Source organism: Urtica dioica, chromosome 11 (assembly GCF_054948205.1).
Source record: "Urtica dioica subsp. dioica isolate 48M chromosome 11, U.dioica_male_clone48M_v1_H2, whole genome shotgun sequence".
Lineage (NCBI taxonomy): Eukaryota > Viridiplantae > Streptophyta > Magnoliopsida > Rosales > Urticaceae > Urtica > Urtica dioica.
Genome location: NC_142766.1, coordinates 11,090,177 through 11,108,846, shown reverse-complemented (window position 1 = coordinate 11,108,846; position 18,670 = coordinate 11,090,177). Strand labels below are relative to the sequence as shown.

Here is an 18,670-nt window from a genome sequence, read left to right as displayed (position 1 = left end):
TTTTTTTATTGAATTCCACAAAGAGCTAAGTACAGAATAACCAAAAAATTGGAAGTGAAAATTTCAATAAAATAAATAAAGATTACCACAAACAAGCCAAACGTAGCTCGGCACGACATGACCGTCCGGACGAGCAGCGGCGCACGCGTGTGGTGGATTTGGGCTTGCCTAAGCTCTTGTCCCCTTACAAAACTGGGTTATCATTGAGAACCCAAACTCTTTTGAACTGATTAGCTATATAAGCTCACTCATTTGAAATTCTCATTTCATGTGAAACTCTTGCATTTCATTTCCTATATACAACTAATGTGTTTACACACAACTAATGTGCTTCTTTAATTATACTTTGAGCATCAATTTCTCATTTATTATAGCTCTGATTTTGACAAACTAATAATCGATTTTATACTCCTTTTCCGCAAGGAATAAAATACGCTGGAATTATCAAATTTTGTTGAGTGGACCCCACTAAAATCTTTGTCAAAACTTAGCAATCCTCTAAATAATAAATGTTCTTTATTATTTAAATTCTACATTTTGTTCTAACAAATCATTCCATTAAGATCGATGTGTACTATATTTTTACCATTACCATTGATTAATTAATTTCTTTTTCACCGGGAATCATCCATCCATCATAAGCATCATTGACCGAATTTGGTTACCAACAGTAAATGTTATTTGCTTTCTTATTTTTACCTTTGTGCATGTAATTAGTATAAACTATCTTGTCACGTATATTCATTATCAATAGCATCAGAATAGTATATCCATAATTTTAGATGACACTAATGGGATCTGATCAACGCACTTGGGGACAAACGTAACAAGACATGAGGTTGAAGATGACTTTAGGAAAAATGATTCTTATTAAAAACCACGTCCTCGGAAAGATAAGACAATCATTTTGAAGTTGGACAAAACTATCCTAGTGCACTTTAGTGAAATTGCTTATTAAGACTGTTTTTAGGTTTGTCTAAAAGCTAAACCGTATTAAAAGTTGTAAAGTGATTTTCAATGTTTTCACTAAAAATTTGAAAGCTATATTTTAACGCTTTTAGTACGTAATTTTTTATTTTTTCTTATACTTTCTCTTTTCTAACTATTTTATTCTCATACTTTAACTTTTAATTCTAATTATCTTTGTATTTTTTTTATCAAATCATTTTATTGATGTCACCAAAATTTATAATTTATTTTTTACAATCTACAGACACCAACTTTAATATATTTTTGGTATACCTAAGAATATCTTATATTATTAATTACATTTTATATAAATAAGTATTAATTAAAAATATTAATACATATTTTACCAAAGACTAAATCTGCTTTTGCTAACAGTTATAACAATTTTACAACAGTTTACCAAACACCTATTTGCTTTTGAAAACAATAATTTTTTTCTTACAACATAATCTAAAAGCACAGCAATGCAAAACAGAGCTTTTAATACATTGTATAAATTTAATCTTTAACAAAATGAGGTACATTATGTGATATTCATTAGGTGTTGTTCAAATATGGCATCAACATATAACAGATGTCATGACCATCATATTCACACTAACAAATCTCCAAGAGCGCTCAAACCTGCAAAAACGAAATCTAGATCACTGTATTTAGAAATCATCATCTCTTCTCAATTTAAACCCAAACAATATTGATAAAAGCCCTAATTTAATAAAACTCCAAATCATATACTCAAATTATCAGACCAGATCAACAAAAACGTAAAATCAACGAGAATCATCACTAAATTTATTAAAATCGGCATCAATCTCATAAATCCACTTTGAAAGCATTAAAACCCTAATTCCAAAAATTCATGAAGAAATCCTAGGGTTTTACCTTTGAGATTCACATATTCCAGTGCGATTTCTTCTTCCCGTGCGTAGTCGTTCTCCTTCCTCAATCAATGAATAACAAAAATCATAAATCCAAAAAAAACCCCAAATCAAATTCAGCTTCAAACCATTAGCTCCAATCCTTTAGAATTCGAGCATGAGAGAGGCCAGTGACTCAGAGCTTACCTTAAACAAACTCTGGTTTCCTCGCTTTCACTCTCTCGTTCGAACGATACGCGCAGTTACGAAAGGTAAGCTATGAGAGAGGAAGTGATTCATAGCTTACCATAGACGAACTCCGATTTCCTCGCTCTCACTCTCTTCTTCGAACGGCGCTCATCCACGAACAGTACTCGCTCTCACTCTCTCGTACGAACGGTTCTCAACTCCTCGTCGGTCTCTTCTTCCTCGCCGTTCTCTCCCTCACTCTCGAAACTTACCTTTCTCTCTCTCTCTCTCTCTCTCTCTCTCTCTCTCACGGGACCAGCAATTCCAATCCTTTGAAATTTGAACATGAGAAAATAAGTTACTCATAGCTTACCTTAGACGTACTCTGATTTTCTCACTCTCATTCTCTCGTTCTAACAGTACGCGCAGCCACGAATGGTACTCGCTCTTACTCTCTCATTCGAATGGTCGTCGATCTCTTCTTCCTCATCGTTTCTCTCTTTCTCTCTATCTGTCTCTCTCTATCTTTCGCTCGTGAATTCTTATTTCTTCTTCTCTTTGTTGCAAGTGATCAGTCCTTTTCCAACAAAAAAATCCCAAATCAAATTTAGCTTCAAACCATCAATTCCAATCCATTGGAATTCGAACATGAGAGAGGAAGTGACTCATAGCTTACCTTAAACGAACTCTGGTTTCCTCGCTCGCACTCTCTCGTTCGAACGGTACGCGCAACCACGAAAGGTAAGCTATTAGAGAGAAAGTGACTCATAGCTTATATTAGACGAACTTAGATTTTCTCGTTCTCACTCTCTCGTTCAAACAATACGCATAGCCATGAGCGATACTCGCTCTCACTCTCTCATTCGAATGGTCGTCGACTCCTAGTTGGTCTCTTCTTCCTCGTCGTTCTCTCTCTCTCTCTCTCTCTCTCTCTCTCTCTCTCTCTCTCTCTATCTCTCGCTCGCGAATTCTTATTTCTTTTTTTCTTTGGAATTCGAACATGAGAGAGGAAGTGACTTATAGCTTACTTTAGACGAACTTCGGTTTGCTCGCTCTCATTCTCGCATTCGAACGGTACGCGCAACCAGGAAAGGTAAGCTATGAGAGAGGAAGTGACTCGTAGCTTACCTTAGACAAACTCTAGTTTCCTCGCTCTCACTCTCTCATTCAAACGATACGCGCAGCCATGAACTGTACTTTCTCTCACTCTCTCGTTCAAACGGTCTTCGACTCCTCGTCGGTCTCTTTTTCCTCGCCGTTCTCTCTCTCTCTCGGAACTTATCTTTCTCTCTCTCTCAATCACTCTCAGAATCGTCAATTCCAATCCTTTGGAATTCGAACATGATAGAGGAAGTGGCTCATAACTTACCTTAGACGAACTTTGGTTTCCTCGCTCTCACTCTTTCGTTCGAACAACACGCGCAACCATGAACGATACTGGCTCTCGCTCTCTCGTTGGAATGGTCATCGACTCCTCATCGGTCTCTTCTCTCTCTCTCTCTCTCTCTCTCTCTCTCTCTCTCTCTCTATCTATCTATCTCTTTCTCGCTTGCCAATTCATATTTCTTCTTTTCTTTTTTACAAGTGACCAGTCATTTTCCTTTTATTCCATTACCGTAAGATAGAAAACATGACGGGATTGAATTTGTAATAAGTGATATTCATTCACACTTATCAATGCCTTTTGAAAATGAACTGAAGCTTGCGCTTGAAGGTTTTGACATTATTTTGTAGTTCTTAGTGAAATAACGGGTTTTCAGATCAAGGAGAGCATTTGGAGCTTCATGAAACAAATAAGGACATTCGGGAGCAAAAAAAGGGACGTTTTGAACTTCTAGAAAATCCAAAAAGCCAATTTAGATATTGGTGTGTCGCGCCATTGGCTCGAAGAATTACTAATCCTAGCGTGTTGGACACGCAGCTCCAGACACGATGCGCAGCTAGTGGAAATTCTACACTGGCACAATGCACCTGTCGTGTGGCGATGCGCAGCTAGTGGAAATTCTACAAGGCACGACGCGCCATGTCGAAAACCATCATTGTTTTGTCCGCCTTTTTTGCTATTTTGGCCCTTGGATATAATCCAAAGGCTTAAAATGATGCGAAATCACCCTTATACTTTGGGTTTATGTTCATTAGTAAAGAGACCAGATTTGAGAAGAGTTTTTAGGTTTAGTTTTTTTAGAGGGAGAGAGATCAAAGAAGATGGTTTGAGAGGAAAAGCCATTGAAATTTGGAGAGAAGAATAAGATGGAGGTGAAGAGGACATTGTGACACTTCATCTTCAACCAATTCCTCATCAACCTCAATCCATAGTGTTATCCTCATATCTCTTCCTCTATCTCATTACTTTTCTTGAACTCTCGTTTGCTTTTATTTTCCATTTGAACTTGAATCTTGTTTAGTTTATTTGGGATAACTTTTGTTGATTTTGATTTAGATTTTATATTCCTTGTTATTTTGGATTTGATATTTGCTTGTTGAATGAATATGCCTTTCTTTTTGTTTATGCTTGCTCTCATTTCGTTATTTCTTTGCTTAATCTTAATAATGACTAGCTAAACATGTAGGACGGGTGTGATGTGGTTGGATGAAGTGATTTGGTTAGTAGATTAGTCTATGTTTGTGCTTGAATGTGGTTTGTTTGTGGTGTTCAATGGAATTTTGGGGTGGTTTATATCATTGCTTGGCTTGATCACCTAGGTAGTGAATCTCTAGACCCGTTTACATGCCGAGAGGTGGTAATTGAATGTGCTCAATCCGTTCTCTCATCTGCCTACCTAGATCTATAGAAAGACTAGCGAGTTTGTGTAGTTGTTTGAATCTGGTTTATAGAAAGACTAGAGGGTTTGTGTAGTTGTTTGAATCATTTTATTTCATTGTCACTTCAAAACCATCTAAAACCCTCGCCTTTCACATTTTCATAACTCATAAAGATTTATTAGTTAATTGACATCCATAAATAGACAAATTCCTCGTGGGATCTGTTGTCGCAGTTTTTCGGACAACTATTTAGGAGCCAAAGACGGTTAGACCCAAGGCCGGACCAAATGGTCTCGTCTTGACTCGAGCGTGTCGGACCCGGTGTCCCGGGTCGTCCCTTAGCTGTGGATGTCCCTTGAGTTCATCAAAGTACCTGAAAAGGAGTAGAGAACACGTGAACTACAAAGGGGAAACAGGGGGGGTGCCCCTGTTTACCTCTCCGACGCTCAACATTAGTGTGATTGAGGTGGAGTATAGAGGTTTTAGGGGTGTTTAGAGGCCAAAGCTTGAGAGAAACGAGCGAGGTACGAGTTCGGCAGCGTTTCAGTGCTCAAGAATGGATTACCTGGACCAAAGGGGGTGCCTTGGTATTTATAGGCGGCCAAGGGGTGGTTTGAAGACCCCTTGGCCGAGTGAGCATGTTTGGGTCGGCCTTGGAGGAGGCTGGGTCGGCCAATGGCCGAGTGAAATGGTGGTGAGGTTCACTCGGCCATTGGCCGAGTGAAGGTCTTGGGCCGGCTGAGGTTCACTCGGCCATTGGCCGAGTGAACTGCTGGAAGGTTCACTCGGCCAATGGCCGAGTGAACTGCTGAGGCAGCTGGGAGGTTCACTCGGCCATTGGCCGAGTGAACTGCTGGAAGGTTCACTCGGCCAATGGCCGAGTGAACTGCCTTGGCGGCTGGAAGGTTCACTCGGCCATTGGCCGAGTGAACTGCTGGAAGATTCACTCGGCCAATGGCCGAGTGAACTGCCTTGGTGGCTGAGGGGTTCACTCGGCCATTGGCCGAGTGAACTGCTGGAAGGTTCACTCGGCCAATGGCCGAGTGAACTGCCTTGGTGGCTGAGGGGTTCACTCGGCCATTGGCCGAGTGAACTGTCCAATGGCCGAGTGAGCCATTTGACCCGGCCAATGGTCGAGTGAGCCATTGACTCGGCCCATGGCTGGGCTTTGAGTTGGCCATTGGTTTGGGCCGGCCCCTGGTTGAGTCAGGGTTTCGCCGTCCAAGACCTCGTACCAGCCATGTGGGTCGAAGAGATGCCTTTGTTCCCGTTGGCCCTAGACGGGCCAACAACATTAGCCCCCCGAGTTTCCGGTCGAGCGTAGGTCGAGTGGAAACTCAAAATCTACGCTTTTATGTGGACGCGGGATGAATGCTCTCGGGTTTGCATCATGAAGAATGGCCTTCGCGCGTCGCGAGGGACGACTTTTTGTTTCGGGTTGATCGCGCGTGGCTCATTTTCTCGATCTACCAATGAGGGCGTGATCGATTAGCACGGCTTTATTGCGTTGTGCGCGTCTTATTTTCTCGACTTGCCAACGAAGGCATAATTGATTTGCACGTCTTTGTTGGTTTGTGCGCGTCTTGTTTTCTCGACATGCCAACGAAGGCATAATCGATTTGCGCGTCTTCGTTGTGTTGTGCGCGTCTTACTTTTCTCGACTCGCCAGCGAAGGCATAATCGATTTGCACGTCTTCGTTGTGTTGTGCGCGTCTTACTTTTCTCGACTTGCCAACGAAGGCATAATCGATTTGCACGTCTTTGTTGTATTGTGCGCGTCTTACTTTTCTCGACTTGCCAACGAAGGCATAATCGATTTGCACGTCTTTGTTGTATTGTGCGCGTCTTACTTTTCTCGACTTGCCAACGAAGGCATAATCGATTTGCACGTCTTTTTTGTTTTGTGCGCGTCTTATGTTCTCGATTTGCCAACGAAGGCATAATCGATTTGCACGTCTTTTTTGTTTTGTGCGCGTCTTATGTTCTCGATTTGCCAACGAAGGCATAATCGATTTGCACGTCTTTTTTTCTTTCACTTTTTTTTTGTTGAGCGAGCGAACTCTAGTTTCGTCGAGCATTGTTCTTCGTTGAGCATTGTTTCCCATTAGCCCCCCGAGTTTCTCGTGTACTCGTAGAGGAGACTAGAAATTATAATGCAGCAAGATAAAGACTTCGAGGTGAAATGTGATACAATTATCATGCACAAATAGTCAAAAATTGCATCCCTGGGCCATTGGCCTTATTGAAATTCGAGATTGTCTTAAAACCGGAAATAAAATGACATAATGAGAAAAGGGGACGGGCTTAGCCCACGACATGCAGCTGTGAGCTCTCCGGTTCTTCAATCGCTGCCTGGTCCATGATAGTCACCGTCGCCGGACCCTTCCTTCCCTGCCGTGGACGGCCTTCGTGCACCGTGGCCGCCCCGACCGTTCTCAGGACATACTCTTTTAATTTCTCGTCTTGAATCAGGGCCTCGATCTGACGCCTAAGATGATAGCACTCGGACGTCAGATGCCCGTGATCCTGGTGGTACTCACAGAACTTGTTCCGATCCCTCTTCGCGGGATCCTTCGCTAGAGGAGCCGGACTTCCTAGCTTGTCGCGGTGCAGAGCTAGGATCCGCTCTTGCGGAGTGTTCAGAGGGGTGTATGTTGATGACGCTCGGAAGCTATCAACGTGCGACGATCTTGGACCGGAGAGGGGGCGACCGTTAGGGGCCCGGCCTCCCTTACTCCTCTTGCTTTGAGGGTCGGGGCGATCTTCGTCCCGTTCTTCGCGGTGGCGACTACCTTGTCCTCCTGACTTTCGGCCATCGCGGCCATCGAGATAGTCCTCGATTCCCATATGTGTGCGGGCTCTCGTCATCAGCTCCGCCATGTCTCGCGGGACTTGCCCGACAATGGACTTGAGGAAGTCGCTCGTGCGAACTCCCTCGGTGATCGCCGTGATGGCGTCCTTGTCGTCGAAGCCCTCGACTTTGTGAGACTCCTCGGTGAAGCGAGCGAGGTATTGTCTCAATGTCTCATCTATCCCCTGTCGAATGGAGAGGAGGTGGGTCTTCGATTTCTTTTGTGCCACAAGCGTGGCAAAGCGAGCGAGGAAAGCCTCTCGCAAGGCCCTGAAGGACGGGATGCTTCCAGGCCTCAAACTTTGGAACCACTCAAAGCCCGACCCTGTGAGGGTCAGGCTGAAGGCTTGGCAGAGGGTGGCGTCCGTCTGCCCTTGCATCGTCATCCACGTCTCATAGTGTTGGACGTGGAAGTGGGGGTCCGTACGTCCATCATAGGGGGGAATGGACGGTAACTTAAAGTTTCCCACGCATGGTTGCGCGAGGACCTGTGCGGCGAAGGGAGAGTATGATTCCTCGATCCCTCCGTACGGCCTTTGCCTCCCCGACTCCCTCATCTCGATGATTTGATTCTGGAGGCTCTGAATCATCGTGACCACGTCAAGCCCGTTAGCAGGGCCGACCGTTGGGGCCATGGGAGTCACCGGTTGGCGTTCGTTGGATGCTTGGTCCATGACATTGGCCTGAGGTCGGCCAAGAGTTGCGGCGGGGAGCGCGTCCCTTCGAGAATTTAGCCTTTGGCGGAGATCCTCCCCTCGGGAGTTTCTCTGCGCCGTCAAGCGCTCTCTAAGGTCCACGCTTGGCGCGTGACGAGGCGAGGTCGCCCTTGGTCGGGTTGTCCGGCGAGCGCTTCGGCTATCGGCTCCATCGTCGACCAGAGTCGCTCTCTCCTCGGCGAGGGGCCGTGTCCGGCCACCTCTTGAAACCGAGGGGGCGAGTCCCCGGGAATGTGACCGTGCCTGCTGCCGCGCTAGGTGCGACGGCCCGGCCAAAGCGTCGTTGGGCCTCTCGGGCCGCGAAGGGGCGAGGCTAGGCGTTGCCTCGTTGGTCCTCGACTCCCCCACATATTCGGAGTCGGAGTAGTCTTTGGCGGACCTATCTTCGACGTCATAGCCGAGGAGGTCGGCTATGAGCGAACCGTCGACGCCGGGGCGGTCAAGGAGCTCCGCAAGCCGCCGGGCCGTGTCCTCTCGGAGCACGGCCTCGGGGTCAACCATCGGGTCTTGGGGCTGGCTCTCGCTATCGCGAGGTTGCCCTTCAAGACGATGTGCGAGGCGTCGAAGACCGTACCTCGAGCTCGTCGCTCGGGTACCCGCGGAGGTAGTGGGAACGTGACTCATCTCTCGAGAGTCGTGAGAACAAAGGGAGAAAACTGGTAGAGGGAATGCGTCGTCAAGGTCGAGAGATCCCCTCCTTCTAGCGCCAAAATGTTGTCGCAGTTTTTCGGACAACTATTTAGGAGCCAAAGACGGTTAGACCCAAGGCCGGACCAAGTGGTCTCGTCTTGACTTGAGCGTGTCGGACCCGGTGTCCCGGGTCGTCCCTTAGCTGTGGATGTCCCTTGAGTTCGTCAAAGTACCTGAAAAGGAGTAGAGAACACGTGAACTACAAAGGGGAAACAGGGGGGTGCCCCTGTTTACCTCTCCGACGCTCAACATTAGTGTGATTGAGGTGGAGTATAGAGGTTTTAGGGGTGTTTAGAGGCCAAAGCTTGAGAGAAACGAGCGAGGTACGAGTTCGGCAGCGTTTCAGTGCTCAAGAATGGATTACCTGGACCAAAGGGGGTGCCTTGGTATTTATAGGCGGCCAAGGGGTGGTTTGAAGACCCCTTGGCCGAGTGAGCATGTTTGGGTCGGCCTTGGAGGAGGCTGGGTCGGCCAATGGCCGAGTGAAATGGTGGTGAGGTTCACTCGGCCATTGGCCGAGTGAAGGTCTTGGGCCGGCTGAGGTTCACTCGGCCATTGGCCGAGTGAACTGCTGGAAGGTTCACTCGGCCAATGGCCGAGTGAACTGCTGAGGCAGCTGGGAGGTTCACTCGGCCATTGGCCGAGTGAACTGCCTTGGCGGCTGGAAGGTTCACTCGGCCATTGGCCGAGTGAACTGCTGGAAGGTTCACTCGGCCAATGGCCGAGTGAACTGCCTTGGTGGCTGAGGGGTTCACTCGGCCATTGGCCGAGTGAACTGCTGGAAGGTTCACTCGGCCAATGGCCGAGTGAACTGCCTTGGTGGCTGAGGGGTTCACTCGGCCATTGGCCGAGTGAACTGTCCAATGGCCGAGTGAGCCATTTGACCCGGCCAATGGTCGAGTGAGCCATTGACTCGGCCCATGGCTGGGCTTTGAGTTGGCCATTGGTTTGGGCCGGCCCCTGGTTGAGTCAGGGTTTCGCCGTCCAAGACCTCGTACCAGCCATGTGGGTCGAAGAGATGCCTTTGTTCCCGTTGGCCCTAGACGGGCCAACAACAGGATCGATATCCGTGCTTGTAGATATTTTATTACTTGACGACACGTATGCTTGTGTCGTGTAAGGAATATCCTTATTTAAGTAATTTCCATATCAATTTCCTTCAAGAAGAATTTATTTAAGGTCATTGAAATTTATTTTCTCTTGCGCGGCTTTTCATAATTTCTCAAAAATATTCCAAAAGCTCATCGACCTTAAACATCCTTCAATTATATTCTCGGTTTATTCTCGTCATTTTGAGAAACTTCTTTTGTACCATTTGACTTTAAAAATTCAGTTCATTACTTTATCACTCTGAATTCGGGTCGACTTGTTAATGATAAACACTAGACTAAAAGATCATAATGTAAGTCCTTCTATAATTTATGCGCATTATCACTCTGAATTCCGGATGACTTGATAATAATCAACACTAAACTAAAAGATCATAATGTAAGTCCTATAATTTATGTTAGTCATTTTGCAATGTACTAATTAAGTACTTGTACATTTCACCTCATCTACTAATGTCTCGGAACATCACATCTTGTGTATAAATCATACAATCTATAAGTAGAAACCATAATGCACGAACTCGCCTTTGCATAGATAATTCTTGTACATATTGTTGTTAGTCATTTTTGGAAAACAGTAAATATTAAATTTCATGTGACTTGCAAGGAATTCCACATCAAAAGCCCAATGTGGCAACTTATGGAAAAAGCCCAACTCGGGCCCACAAAGGAGAGAAAGTTAAGATAAACGAGCAACACACTAGTCAGCGCACGCATACGCAACAACGACACATGACATGGCAGCGCGTGCCGCGTGGTTGCCTTTGCACACCACGCTAACTCGCTAACCTGCGCGCACATGTGTTCTCCAGGCGTTTTGCCTCTCCTAAATCCAAATTTTAGGGGTCTCTTCAGCTTTCCAACACCTATATATAGACCACTCACCCAGAGGGAAAAGTTAATCATTTCTAAACACTCTATACTCGATTTCAAAATTTTGAAATGCTGCCGAGGAACCTTCTCACTCATAGTAATCAGACTAATATCGAGCGTCGAAGCAGACGCTAGAGGCACTGCCTATGTGCCATTTTAGCTCTTTTCTTCTTCTTCTTCTTCTTCTTCTTCTTCTTCTTCTTCTTCTCAAGTCACCGCGATGAAAGAAGAATGTTCTTGAGCTAGAAGAGTGACACTCGTGACTTGAGAGAACCTCATAACCGGCTTGGGTACGGCCACTTGGTCCAGCCTTGGGTCGAACCGCCCGAAGTCTTTAATCGTTGTTCAATTTTCAGCGACAACATTTTGGCGCTAGAATGAGGGGGCTCGAGAAACATTCATGAGCTCCCACGAAAATTCTTTTCGACTTGGAAAGATATAAAAAAATAGCACAACTCCTGGATCGTGATGCCTGGAACTCAGATTCCCAACATGTATGAGAGAGACGCAAACTCTCGCGCAGAAAGCGCAATATACAATCTACCCAGAGTGATGCAGATTAATCAAGACTTACCTCTGAACGAGATCGCAGTCTCCATCCCAGAGCAAGATCCAAAAGACTTCCGCATAATTGAGCTTGAGGAAAATGTTTGTCGACAGACGGACCAAATAGCGAGACTAGAAAACGACGGGGACATCATCGAGAACCGTATTGGTCCGGCGGGGTAGGTTGGTAGTTTCACATGCTCAAGGAAGATGAGTGTACCTATGCTTGCACCTACACTTGCACGAACGAGGACGATGGTGGTCACACACACTTTCGCACAAACGGAAGCGATGACACTCCCAACCCCAACATGCAAAGTCTCGATCATGACATCTCCACATTTGAGAATTTGCCAACAGGCGCCCTGTTCTGCTCAAATATCAAAGCCCCACAAGTTTATTTCAAACAACTTGCTCCCATTTAGGAGCACAGATGAATTAGGCCCGAACTGCAGCTCGTGGTCGCGCACGGAGCGCACCGGTGCCACCACATCTATCAACAATGAAACACGAAGGGGTAATTTGCAACAATGAAACGACAATCGGGAACTATCCCCTTGTCACACAGGGGACTTGAGGCAGCACCTCAATGCTTGCCGGAGAAGCTCGGAAAACCAACTCAGGCCCACAAAGGCGAGAAAGTCAAGAGGAATGAGCAACGCATGAGCTAGTGCACACGCCATGGCAGCGCGCCATGCAAACCCGCTGACCAGCGCGCACAAGAGGCTTCTCGCGCGCGCCTTGCCTCTCCTAAATCTGAATTTTTGAGATTTCTTCAGCCTTCCAACAACTATAAATAGACCATTCACCCAGAGAGAAAAGGTAATCAATTATGAACGTTCTCTATTCGATTCCAAAGTTCTGAAACGTTGTCGAGGACCTGCACACAATTTCCTATGATCGAGCATAAATCTCTTAAAATATTCTCACAGAATATCAGTGCCCCCAGTTCACTCATAGCAATCAGACTAATGTTGATCATCGAAGCCCGCGCCAGAGGTACCGTCTATGCGCTCTTTTAGCTCTCTTCTTCTTCTTCTTCTTCTTCTTCTTCTTCTTCTTCTTCTTCTTCACTACTACAAATTTCATTTTCAGCTGCGGAAGGGTATTAGGTGCGACATGTCATGCCTAAATGACGGACTTTCGGGTGTGACATTTTTGGCATCGGGTGCGACGAATTCGCACCCGATGCCTATATTTGTTCTAGTGCTTTTCTTATTCTCGGGTCTCAACGATGAACAAAGAATGTTCTTGACCTAGAAGAGCGACACTCGTGACTTTTGATTTCTTCATATCTGGCTCGGCTGCGGTCACTTGGTCTGACTTTGGGTCAAATTGCCCATAGTCTTCAGTCGTCGTTCCATTTTCAACGACAACACATATGATTACCGATGTATAATCTTCAGTGACCCGATTCAATTTAAATACAACCTATATATTATAGATATTGTAGATAAAATATGTGAGCAAAATCTAAAATATAGAGAAATTATATGCGCATAAAAAACTATTTTTTTTTATAAATGATAAAGTCAAGTTATTACCAAAAAAAAAATGCTCTAAATAGCATAAAATCTTGTTTATATTTTTTGGTAAATTAATTTGTTGTCTGGAAATATAGAGGAATCATATTAATGTGGTTGGACCCATCTGTTTCAAGTGGCCAACTCCCTTGAATTATTGCCACAATTTTAACGTCATTTTCGGCTTTAATTGCATGCTAACTTACATAAGAAGGATATAAAACTAAACTCTCGATGTGAATGGAACTAATCAAGTGCGGCGCATATCAATACAGTGCATTAGCGTGAGACATGATTTAGGCCTCACTGGAGCTGTAATATTATATTTCATAATTCTTGTAAGAACATAGAATTCAAAAAAAAGTTGTACGCATAAGTATCCACGTGTATTGGAACTTGGTAGTTGTCAAGTAGGACATTGGAAAACGATGAAAGCAGGGAAGGAGAGAGCAAGATTACGTACATTGAGGGCCCGACCGGATTCTATTTTTATCAACTCTCTAGATCTAAGGCGTAACTCATATAACGGCCGAATATTATTCAGACTTGCCGCATTTATTATTTCATACTTTATAAAAGACAATACTTAATTTACTGTGAAATAAATGCACGTTTATAGATGTTCCGCTATTCTCTCACCACCTGTTATAGATATGCTTATCTAAATACTCACACACGCACACACATATATGTGTGTGTGTGTATATATACACACACACACACCACAAAGGTTCAATCATAAATTATTAAATAAGTAAGAACATACAGAGAAGAGATGCAAGAGGGTGACATGGTAACCCCGGGATTCAGGTTCTACCCAATCGAAGAAGAGCTTGTGAGCTTCTATCTTGGGCACAAGCTTGAGGGAACACGCCCAGACATCGATCAAGTGATCAGAGAAGTCGACATTTATGCCATCGAGCCCTGGGATTTGCCTGGTGATATAATACTATAGCTAGCCAGTAACCCTTTTCAGGATCATTAATACCATCATTAGCTAACTAACTAATATTATGAAACACGCACAGAGTATTGTGGGGAGTTGTGCAAGGGAGACAGAGAACAGTGGTTCTTCTTCACGGCGCGGCAAGAGAGGGAGGCGCGTGGAGGGAGGCCGAACCGCACCACGGGAAGCGGGTATTGGAAAGCCACAGGGTCCCCAACGTACGTGTTCTCCTCCGACAACCGAGTCATCGGACTCAAGAAGACTATGGTCTTCTATTCCGGCAAGGCTCCCACCGGCACCAAGACCAAGTACAAGATGAACGAGTACCGTGCTATACTCACCCCCACCAGTACTAGTACACCCACCGGCCCTACTCCTCACCCTCAGGTATTTATATGCACAAACCCACATGTTTATCAGGAGCTATACCTATACCCTCCTGCAAATTTTTTTTTTCTGCATTTGTTGCTAGTTATATATATATATATATATATATATATATATATATATATATATATATATATATATATATATTTTATCCTAAATCCTTGAACTTTTCTTTCATATATTAGATCCCATAGTTTAGATTTATGACTTCGTGCCTATATACATATTCTTGTTGCTGTATATGATCAATATCAGACTTGGAGTTCATACTAATTATATGTTGTGGATGCAGTTGAGGAAGGAATTCAGCCTCTGCCGAGTCTACGTCGTCTCCGGAAGTTGTCGTGCCTTCGACCGCCGACCTCTCAACCACACCACCGCCGCCAGTACTGTGACCGAAACGGTTGACTCATCTCCGCCAAACATTAGTACTAGGACTGTTGCTTCTACAAATTATAATAACAACAAGGATGGTAAAGATTATAATAATAGTAGTAATGATTGGGACGTAATTATGAGTGAAGGATTAGAACCGCTTCTGGCTGAATGGGAACAACAGGAATGGCTCATGAAGCAGTCCTTGAATTTGTAGGAGATTATATCTTCATTTTATGTTCGTCCCCACGTCATATGTTTCTATTTATATTTGTGATTTATTTATGAAACGGGGTCTTAATTCTTATTATCTTGTTTTTCGTTCTGATCCATACCAGAAATATAAAGAAGAAAAAAAAACGAACGCATGTAATATTTTGACTCCATCGATTTATTATTATTATATTTTGATCTGACGATAATCTAATATGTTCGTATATGGTGCTGATAGTATTAGAATGTCACACGTCGGTTGGGTACTTGAGCAATGTGCTCCTTATAAGTGTTTGGTATCACTCCACTCTTGAGTTAGCTTTTGAGTGTGAGTTAGGCCCACACTTCTAACATGGTATCAGAGCGGGGCCTAATTTCGAATGTGGGACCACCCGTGAATGTGAGATAGCAATTCATGATCTGTTAACAATTTGAGAGAAATTTCATAGCCTTATATTATATATGTACCAATTGGTAATCTTTAAACAATAGAATAAAAATTCGTTGATTAAACTCTCGAATGGGTAGTATATATTATGTCAATTTTATATAAACTTCTTTTTAGGTCAAATATCCGACACACAACTTTTTCTTTAGCATAAATATTTCCAGTCAAATATTTACTATTTGTATGAAGAAAAACCCGAACTGAAGAACATACATGTCACATATACTTGGTCTCAAACCCTAGCTCGCTTCAGATATGCGTTTGTATCGTTCTGACCCCTCTGTCTGATACATATAAATTACAATCCACCGTATATAGTCTGGATATACAAAATAAGCAGGACGTATGTTTTACTTTCCGTTCTATCAAACCCCACAGAAAGCTATAGTTTTCCCTCTGCAATTTCATGGCGTATCATCATCAACCTGTAACTAAACTGCTTTCAATTTGCGTCGGTGAGCATTGTTCGGCATCTAACGGAGTCAGTGGCCATATTTCGGCGTCATGTATTGTCGTCGTGGCTGTTAATTGGCGTCGTATGCAATCAATGTAATGGCGTTTGTTACATTTTTGGTTGGAGGTAATGATATCTAATCAGATTTCTAAGAATATTGTTGATATTAGTTGTGCCTTAACCACGGTTTTGTGTTAGTTAGTACACGTGTAAGCTAACTTGACCATGATTTATAAATGGTTAGGTTAGTATTAGGCTTAAGTTAGTTAGGCTGGGTTATATACTGTGCTAACGGCTTTATCGACACACAGAAAAAGAGAAAAGAAAAGAGAGAGAGAAACTGATTGAGAGATTGAGCGAGAGAGTTGTGGGATCAATTCTTTGGTAGTTCATCGTCTTCTCCATCTCTGTTCTTAGGTTGGGAGGTCTCGGATTGTGAGATCACCAGGGAGAGTGTGTAAAGGGTTTTGTCATAGTGCACTGAATTCCGAGAGGGGAATTCCAGGGAGTAGGTCGTGTTGACCGAACCTCATAAACAATCTGCTGTGTTCTTGTGTGTTTGTACGTCTGAGTTCTTGGTGTGAAGCAAAGCATAACATAACAGTGGTATCAGAGCCTCGTCGGCGTTTTCTCTCAAGTCACACCTCGTGAAACAAGTCCTCTCAAGTTGGCGGACCCAGAATCAACATCGGATCAGATCAAGAAAGAAACCTTGGATCAAGAATCTGTGGAAGGTGAAGATACAGGGGCGATTCAGAGTCGAAGCCGTGGTGAAATCCAGTTGTTCGCGAATTCAATTCCGACGAACAACATGAGAATCGACATCGACAAATTTGATGGTTCTGGAGACTATCGAATATGGCGGAGGAAAATCAAAGCTCTTCTCGCACAGCAGCGTCTTCTCAAAGCGATCGAAGACCCGATAATCTGGCCAGAAGGGACGACTGAGGATCAGAAGAACGAGATTCTTGAAACAGCTACAGGTACCCTGATATTTCATCTCTCAGATTCAATAATTCGCCAGATAGATAGTGATGATACACCGGCTAAAATCTGGAAGAGACTTGATGATCTTTTTCAAGTAAAATCTTTAACAAACAAAATTTTTCTGAAAGAAAGGCTGTTTGGTTTCAAAATGAACTCTTCCAAATCCTTAGATGAAAATCTTGATGAATTTCGAAAACTCACTATTGAACTTGCTAATTCTAGCGAAAAGGAATCTATGAGTGATGAAAATCAGGCTATTATTATTCTTAATTCTTTGACTGACACCTATAAGGAAGTAAAATCTGCTATTAAGTATGGACGAACACAGATTACCCTAGATGAGGTAGTGTCTGCTCTGAGATCCAAGGAATTTGAGATAAAATCAGAGAAGGCACTCTCATCTGGAGCAGAGGCACATTATGGACAGGACAAGGGTCAGAACAAGAAATCTAACAAGAGTAATAAAGGGAAGTCTTGAAGCAAGGGTACTCAGGCGTCATCTAGTACTGATGGGAAGGAGACAAGAACTTGCTTCTATTGCAAGAAACCTGGACACCTAAAGAAAGACTGCTACAAATGGCTAAAAAAGGAGAAGGACAAGACCAACACTACCACAAGTCAACCAGACTCAGCAAACTTTGGGGATGGATATGACAGTGGAGAAGTGCTTGTCATCTCAGATGATAAGGAGAAAAGTGACTGGATTTTAGATTCTGGCTGTACTTATCATATGACTTACAATAAAGACTATCTCACAAATTTCAGGAGCCTTCAAGGAGGCAAAGTGGTGCTGGGAAACAGTGACACATGTCTGGTGGAGGGAATGGGCACTGTAAAATTCAAGATGTTTGATGGGTGCTGCAGAGCTCTCAAGGATGTGAGATATGTACCTAGTCTCACAAGAAATCTAGTGTCTCTGGGAGTTCTTGATGACTCAGGCTACAGCAACAAGACTGAAAAAGGGGTCATGAGAATCTCAAAGGGTTCTATGACAGTCATTAAGGGTATCAAGATTGATGGCCTCTACTATCTTGTTGGAGAAACCATCTCTGGCTCAGCAGCAACAGTGACCAACTCACCAGAAGAACACAAAGCCATTCAATGGCACAGAAGACTAGGCCACATTAGTGACAAAGGTCTTCAAGTCCTGAAAGAAAGTCAATACTTTGGTAAGGATAAAATCTCCAGTGTTGGCTTCTGTGAACATTGTGTTTTGGGAAAACACCACCGTCTGAAGTTCAAGGTTGGAAGACACACATCTACACGTGTTCTTGAGTACATTCACTCGGACTTGTGGGGTCCTGAAAGGAATCCTACTCATGGTGGTAACGTGTATTTTCTTTCTCTAATTGATGATTTTTCAAGGAAAGTATGGGTCTTTTTGCTGAAAAATAAAAGTGATGTTTTTGAAAAATTCAAGAATTGGAAAACTCTGGTTGAAAATCTGTCTGATAAAAGAATAAAGATCTTGAGGACTGACAATGGTTTAGAGTTTTGCAATGAGGTTTTTGACTCTTATTGCAAGGAAGCAGGTATTCAAAGGCATCACACAGTGAGACTCACTCCACAGCAGAATGGAGTGGTTGAAAGAATGAACAGGACTCTACTAGACAAATCAAGATGCATGTTATTCAGCTCAGGACTACCTAAGAATTTTTGGGGTGAAGCTGTTGTAACAGCTGCTTATCTCATCAATAGGAGCCCATCCAGTGCACTTGAGTTCAAAACACCTGAAGAGGTGTGGTCTGGTAAAATTCCTGATATCTCACACTTT

General features: G+C 43.7%; 1 pseudogene across 1 annotated transcript; it reads left to right on the top strand.

Moving 5' to 3' along the window:
* Nucleotides 1-13,800: 13,800 nt before the first annotated feature.
* On the top strand, nt 13,801-15,011 carry LOC149381189 (NAC domain-containing protein 90 pseudogene; annotated as a pseudogene). Its single transcript, XR_016293825.1, has 3 exons — nt 13,801-14,024; nt 14,115-14,419; nt 14,712-15,011. The product of XR_016293825.1 is annotated as an NAC domain-containing protein 90 pseudogene (transcript).
* Nucleotides 15,012-18,670: the final 3,659 nt, after the last annotated feature.